We start from the raw sequence: 7,992 nt of genomic DNA, 5'->3' as shown, positions 1-7,992 counted from the left end.
TTGTTCCCATGTTCCTTTGATTTAACTCATCCTTTCACCTTGGGTTGGCATGAACATTTTCTTACTGTTTGGTGCTACAATATTCTCTCATATGTTTTCTGGCTTAGTCCTAGAATCAGCCATTGTTCCATGGAGCCCTGGCTTCTGCTTTGAAGAAGAGCCTTGGAAGGTATCTTTTGGTAAACGTTCTGTTTTTGCAAGTGAGCACCTTTACACACTGAGCATCTTCCTAACCCAAATGCCTAGTTTTGGATTCTAGCCCCTCTTAGCTGCCAACAAAGCAAGGAAACGTGTGGATACTAACTCATATGTATATACACACCTAGAAATGGCTCCCTTTGTACCCGTTTGAGTCTGTATTAAACTAAACGTGTGGACACTAGCTCGTATATATACACACACCTAGAAATGGCTCCCTTTGTACCCGTTTGAGTCTGTATTAAACTAAACGTGCGGACACTAGCTCGTATATATACACACATCTAGAAATGGCTCCCTTTATACCTGTTTGTATCTGTATTAAGCTAAATGTGAGTTCATGCTTGGGCTGCAAATCTGTTACACCTCCACATGAATCATTCTCGCTTCTCCTGTGTCTACTTGTGAACCTCAATCCACTAAACTGGAGAAAATTTGGGACATATTTCACAATGGCTACCTTGGTATCATTGTTGCCATCATACTATGAAAGCATGGTTGTGTTCTGGTGGTCAAAACAACTGTGTGAGACAGCATGTCCAAAGCTGTGACATCACAGAAACTGTCACTCTTGTTAGTTTCATGACTCGAGCAATCAATCAGAATTATCACCGAGTCTTTCTATAGGGTCATTGCTCCAATGGTTTTTACTCAAAGGAAACATACCCATACTGTTTTGTATTAAGCTATCTGTTCAGGCTCTGGGTGATCATTTTTCCTTATGGTCCAAATTTTCTGAAACATAAGAAATGTCACAGATGGTCATTATGGCCATCTTGGTAAAAAGATGGAGTCATGATTCCCATAATCTATTCATGTTGAATCAGAAGCCAAAAGTTCACGTCACATATGTCTGTCTACCTCATTTTCTCTTCCTGTCATTTCGTGATTCTCATTATATGCATGCTTATATTCTTATACTTTAACCTTGTCTGTGCCTGGGATTCAGAATTACACTGACATACAACAGATCACATTACACATTTTATAATATTATATGTGCACATAGGAGGCATCATCGGACAAATGAAGGCCTAAAGGGACATTCTCGGGACCTAAGAACTTAAAATCTGGAAACAAGGGAATGAAGTACAGAGATGAAAGAAAATCAGTTTCAACTACTTCAGGCATGGTAAATTGTGAGAAACTGGCTACAAAATATATTCAGGAACCAGTGGAAGGTGAGAATTACTTTAATAGGTTTGTTTGTCCAAATCCACTCTCATATCAACTGCCAGTCTTGTTATAGGAGTGTTGTGCTTTCCTGCCAGAAGGAGGTGACTTGCTCCTGAGATTTTTGGCGTCTTGCTTTTAGGTAGAAAGAGGAGGTTAGAGAGTTTGTCTTCCACCAGCTGCAATTTCTCAAATGTCTGTCTTTTGGTTCAAAACAGCCAATATATAAAAGTGGGTTATGTTGGATAGGACATTTTATAGTCTGGTATGGTGATGTGATCTTATATCAAATCTCTGAATCTCTGTTTTTGTCTCTTGAACCTGTTTTTTTTTCTTCTGTTCTTCAGATAATTCCTATTTTTCCATCTTCAAAATCATTGAGTTTCTTCTCTTGCTCTGAAAAATTTGCTATTGAGTCCATTGAGTGATTTTTTTCCCCCTTTTTTACTAGTACACTTTTAAGCTTGGAAATGTCCAACCAGATCATTTTTATGCTTTCTATTTTTATGCTTCTGCTTCCATGATGAAAGTATTTGTTGGGTCTTAAGATAGTCACATTTGAACTTTTGTTCCAAGATCTTCTACATCTTGGTATGTTCATGGTCACTTTTATTAAGTACTATTTCTTCCAAAGTGGTTTACAAATTCATAGGTTGTCTTTAAGCTTTATTGCCTGTTCTATAAGATTCGGTTGAAAACTCAATATTTAAGTAATATAGTTATTTTAGAAATTGGTATTCTGACTTTATATTTTTCTCCCTCTCCTCCTTCCCTTTCTTCTCTTTTTTATCTTCCTTATTTGCTTCCTATCTACCTTTATTCAGATATGTGTGTGGAGATGACATCCTCTATTATTATTTTTTTCTTATCTCTACCAAAGAAGATAAAAGTGGATAGTGAAGGGGAGTCAGGTAGCTTCTTAGGTAGTTTAGGGTGACCGTACCCTGAAAGTAAAAGCAGAGATGTCCTTAAATCTGCCCTTATAATCTCCACTTTACTAGAGATCATAGAAATATCTCTCCTCTTCTTATCTCTTGACTAAAGGAGTTATCTAGACCTGTTTTTCTATAAATAACCTGGACCCATCCTGGGAGGGAGTTCCTCTTTCCTAGAATTTAGTTCTGGCCTTCTGATTTATTAAGCTCAGCCCCCAAACTTGACTTCATGGCTGGTCTCTTCTTCTTTCTTTCTTTCTTTTTTTAAAAATTATTAAAATAATATATTTAAGATGAATCACAAATACAATGCATGTTGTAATTCCTCTTATTTTGGTTTGCTTTAACAGTATTCAGTTTATGTCTTCATTTATGTTGTCCATTTAATAGACTTCCCCAGCAGTCCTCTTCTCATAATTAGTAGGCATATTTATACCATAACATGTTGAGTGGCTACATTTTATTTAATGTATTGCTCTTTACTGTTTTTGTACCTCAGTGTTTCTCAACCCTAGAAACTCATGTTAATCACATAAGAAACTTAAGAAAACAAACAAACAAACAAACAAACAAACTGATACCTAGGCACCACCCCAGACCAATTAAGTAAAGATCCAAGAGTTGTAGGTGTAAAAGCCATGATGATAGTTCCTAATTTTTTATTTTATTTTTTTCTCAATTTTTATTAACGTTTTCCATGATTATAAAAAGTAGCCCATGGTAATACCCTCCCCCCGCACTTTCCCCTTTGCAATTCCATTTTCCATCATATCTCTCCCCATCTCAATCAGTCTCTCTTTTATTTTGATGTCAGGATCTTTTCCTCCTCTTATGATGGTCTTGTGTAGGTAGTGTCAGGCACTATGAGGTCATGGATATGCAGGCCATTTTATGTCTGGAGGGAGCACGTTGTACAGAGTCCTACCCTTCCTTTGGCTCTTACATTCTTTCCGCCACCTCTTCCGCATTAGACCCTGAGCTTTGGAAGGTGTGATTGAGAGGTTACTCAGTACTCCAGTCACTCCTTCCAGCACTATGATACCTTCTGAGTTATCCCAAAGTCACTGCCATCTGAAAAGAGAAGATTCTCTACCCTAAGTGAGAGTAGCATTAATGTACGGGTATGAATATTAAGAGTGCTTCCTGGGCCATTTGATAAGCATAGTATATATGTTTTTCCAGATATCAGCAGATGTTACACCCCTAGGGCTCATGACTACCCCTGTTTTAAGTTTTCAGTATCAGGGATGTATTCCCTTCCCATGGAGAGGGCCTCCAGTCCAATTAGAGGGAAGTTTGTTTCCCCCATAACAGACGTGCCACTATTGCACCCATTAGCTCATTTGGCCTGGCTGGCCAAATATAAAGCTTGGAGTGTCCACTGATGAGTATCTTCACTGGTGATTTCTCTTTCTCCCATTGAACTGCATGCAAATTGGCTTCTTCCAGCTGTCAGCTAGTCTACATGGAGGAGGTTATCAGCTCAGTTCCAGCAAGATTTCTTAGTGGCCTTGCAGCCCAAGTATATGGAGTCTTCAACAATAGGGTCTCACCATCTATTCCTGGTGGGAAACCAAGGGTCTTGGCAATGGCCTATAATGTTTTGGGGGCAGTTTAATGAGAATAAAATATGCATTTATCCAGACAAGAGCAGGCTTTATACTCCTAGGGCTCATGACCTCTCCTGCCATAGGCTTTTGATTAGGTTTTCAGAACCAGGCATGTATTCCCTCCCATAGAGCAGGCCTTCGGTCCAATTAAAGAGCAGTTGGTTTCCCCCAGAGAGACATGCCACTATTGTACTTGTTCAGTCATTTGGCCTAATTGGCCAAACTTGAGGCTTCCAGTGTCCAGTTTTCACCACTGATGACTTTTGTCTCCGATAAGGCTGCATACAGTGCACTTTTTTCCAGCTTTCAGTTTCCTTGGCTACAAGGAGGTTTTCTGCTCAGCACCAGCTTGATTTCTCAGTGACTTTGCTGCTAAGGCATACAGAGTCTTCAGCAATAGGGTCTTACCATCTCTTTTTCACAGGAAACCAATGACCTTGGTCATAGCCTATAATGTTTTGGAGGCAACAGGGACCTCCCTGGCCAACAACTCACTGGAAGGGATCTCATCTCTGGCACTGAAAATTTTCTAGTGACAATCTATGGCTTGTGGACAATGTCTGGCTTCTTCTTGAGTCAGGCCCTAGCCCAGACCAATCAGTCCTCATTCTGGCTCACCTGATAGGTTTATAAGTAGATGCTTACCAGGTAGTCAGATCATCCCTCCCCACTTTTTTTTTTTTTTTTTTTTTTTTAAGGGTAAGGTTTCACTCTGGCCCAGGCTGACTTGGAATTTACTATGTAGTCTCAGGCTGGCCTCGAACTCATGGTGATCCTCCTACTCTGCCTCTCCAGTGCATGCTACCATGCCCAGCTCAGAACCCCTTATTTTTGCTGGATGTTTATTTCTCATGGACTTCTAGGTTCCTGGTAAGTGTCCCCCACCTTGTTCCCACATGGGCTCTCTACCCCTCCTGCCCTCCACATGGCAGAAACTCTCTGCATTTTCTTCTCTAACCCTTTCTCATGGTTCAGGTTCACGTGGGTTCTCTCAGTCCACATGGGTGCAACCACGTTTTCTTCCTCAGTTCTCAAACCTCACATTCTGCATATTTATAAATAAAATGCAGTGGTTTATAAATCATTCTTCTCAGTCTGGTTCATCTCAATTATTGACATAAATACAGACATAAATTCAGGGTTTGGTGTTCAAAGACCTTCCAAACCCCTCAAACCCCATTATAATAGAATTGCCAAAGTACAAACCTGCAAGAGCTCTAAAATTTGAACAAAGTTGAGTCATAAGTTCCAAAATATGTATTTATGAAAAGCTACTAGTGCCAACAAGTTGACTGAAGAGGACACCCACCCTTATCCCAGCTTGGCCAGTTACAGTGTCAGTGTTGTCACTGGCAGGCCAGGAAAACCAGGCATATTCACTTCAATTGCAGGCGTAGGATATACACCCACGGTAGGCAGCACTGCCTGAGTGTGTCATGGATGAATAATTGAAAGCTCCATTAGCCTGAGATTGGGGTCTTGACAGAGATGACAAGCTGAAGTAAACCAGCCACACATCTGGTAGAGAGTTCTTGGAAATGAGAGAACCAGAAAATGGTGAGAAAAACTACTCATGTTTCCATGGCTGAGAAGAACTGGCATGTGTATAGGACTTTCCCAAAATAATGGCATGTAAAGTGAAAGGAAGGAAGCCAGGAGAAAACAGAAGGAAGAAAGGAAGGGAAGGAAATTGTAATATAAATATGAGCTGTTGCCCTCCCCTGTTGCTTCATGCTATCACACCTTTTTTTTTTTAAGAATAATTTACTATGCTGTTTAATGTGAAGTAAAAACGCCTCTCTAGCATGTCACCCAGAGATGGTGTTAAGAGTGCAGACATCTCCAACATGTCTTCTAGAGACCATTTCACCCACTGCTTGTTTTGCCACTAGCCTCTTATAGCTCTCTTCAGCAGTGACAAGGCAGATTCCTTTTCCTCTGGGAAGAGAAACCCATTTTTGTTGCCTTTGCCAATAATGATGATGTTGGAAAGCTGGGTAGCAAAACTGTTGCCATTGGTATCTTTCACATGAACCACATCAAAAGAGCCAGGATGTCTTTCTCTGTTAGTGATCACACTGATTTTTGCCAAGTTAGCTCCTCCAGTCACCATACACAGGTTATGGGTGTCAAACTTGATGAAGTCAGTTATCTTGTCAGTTTGCAAATCAATCTGAGTGGTGTCATTGGCCTTAATGAGGGGATCAGTGTAGTGAATGGTATGAGCATCATGGGTCACCCAATGAGGGTTTCCTTTTGTGCCCACAAAGATTTTTCTCACTTTTCACAACTTATTCTTGGTCTCCTCAGGAGTAATACAAGGAACAGCAAAGCAACCCCTAGTATCATAGTTCAGAAATTCTTTCCAGTGTTGTCAATGCTGAGGACATCCGCAAACCCACCTGGGTGGGTGATATCAGTCCTGACTTTGCTGTCAATCTTAATGAAGTGCTGAATGCAAATTTTCTTTACTTCATCCCCAGTTAGGGCATACTTAAGTGTGTTCTTTAAGACAATGATCAGAGGCAGACATTCTCTCAGCTTGTGGGGACCAGTGGATGGACAAGGAGAAAACTTGCTGGTCAATTTATCTAATATCCAATGTTTTGAATCTGCTACTCTCTTTCAGGTGCTTCTTAGGACCATGAGCCATGGCTGTGCTGGGAAGGGAAACAGCTATCAACACCTTCTTGATGCCTGTTACAAGGCCCCATTTCCTCCAGCAGCTCATAAATAAGTAAGGAAAATCCTAGAGTCAAAGAGACTGCTTATACTTCCCATCTTTGTGGCAGATGCAACAGTCTGAGAATTTGGAGCCATTTATCACTTTGACGGTTAGAACATAAACATGTGTTGGGGAAAGGATTTGAGTTTGGTTGCCTACAATATGTGGTTAATGAATTGTCTTAGGGGTTTTATGTGTCCCTCTCCCACAGCTTTGTATGGCAGTTGTCTCATTCCCATTAAAAGGCTTTTCTCATTTGAACTGTTTTTATGAATAAGGGCTCTTCCATTCTCCACAGCCGATTTGCTTTTATTGTCTTTATTGCATTTTAACAGGGAGACAAATGATAGCACAAACAGAGGTGTGGGAGGCTACTTTGCCTTGCTTCGTGTGTCTCCATTAACCTTTGCTCATCCCTTAGCTCAGGCTGCGGGATGTACACCTTCAGTGCATGTCATGAAAGAACAGCCAGATCTGAAGATCTGAGGAGAAGCTCTGCAATGGGACACAGTAGTGTCCTTGAAGTGGTATTTTCTTCCTAAAGTGTACAAGAAGTTATAAAATAATAGTATTAACATCATTTTCAATATAAACATTATAAATAAGTATAGAGGTATATGGATGGAAGGAAATATTTATCTCCTGTATGCTAGGCATTCTATATACTTTTGAATATAAGTATATATGAATATACAATATGTCTTTATGATAAAAAATTTAAAAGATATAGTATACAGAATCATGGTATAAATTATTTTCATTTCCTTTTTACTCCAACTGTTAATTCTTAACAATTTCATCTGCATGTTCATACAAGTTTTTATATTTTAATCTTCTGTTTTGTCATAAATGGATTCAACATAACAATCTCACATATTATTTTTTTCTTTTGCCTACAGCAAGTTATAGGAAGGTTTACTTTACATAAATCTTGATTTTTTTTTAGTAGCGCTTCCCTCTTGGCATCAAATTATTTTTTAACTGTTAATACAATCAAAGCCACACTGAACATCCGTGAGCATTTTTCTTTCCAGTGAAAGCATCTAGAAGTGAAATCCGTGTATCTTACTGTTTGGCAGACACTGACATGTTAGCTATATGCCCCAGGCCACCTGTACCATTTGAGTGAGGCTTTACCCTCCTTGTGTGCTCTTCTAATACTTAGAATGCCTGACAAAGAAAAGCCCTAATCCTTGTTTTTTTCAGCTGAGAATAAAAAGCTTCAGACATGTTCAATAAAGTTGCCCGAGGTTACATAGCGACAATGTGGAAGACATGTCTTATCCATCACAAGAACCTGGCCCTTTCCACAGCCAGAGGTTGTTAGCTTAGTATCTGTACCTAGCTTGCC

General features: G+C 39.8%; 1 pseudogene; it reads right to left on the bottom strand.

Annotated features, from left to right (window-relative positions):
• Positions 1-5,724: 5,724 nt before the first annotated feature.
• Positions 5,725-6,569, bottom strand: LOC101609026 (annotated as a pseudogene).
• Positions 6,570-7,992: the final 1,423 nt, after the last annotated feature.

The sequence above is a fragment of the Jaculus jaculus genome, chromosome 15 (genome assembly GCF_020740685.1).
Source record: "Jaculus jaculus isolate mJacJac1 chromosome 15, mJacJac1.mat.Y.cur, whole genome shotgun sequence".
Classification (NCBI taxonomy): domain Eukaryota; kingdom Metazoa; phylum Chordata; class Mammalia; order Rodentia; family Dipodidae; genus Jaculus; species Jaculus jaculus.
This window is presented reverse-complemented; position numbering and strand designations above follow the sequence as displayed.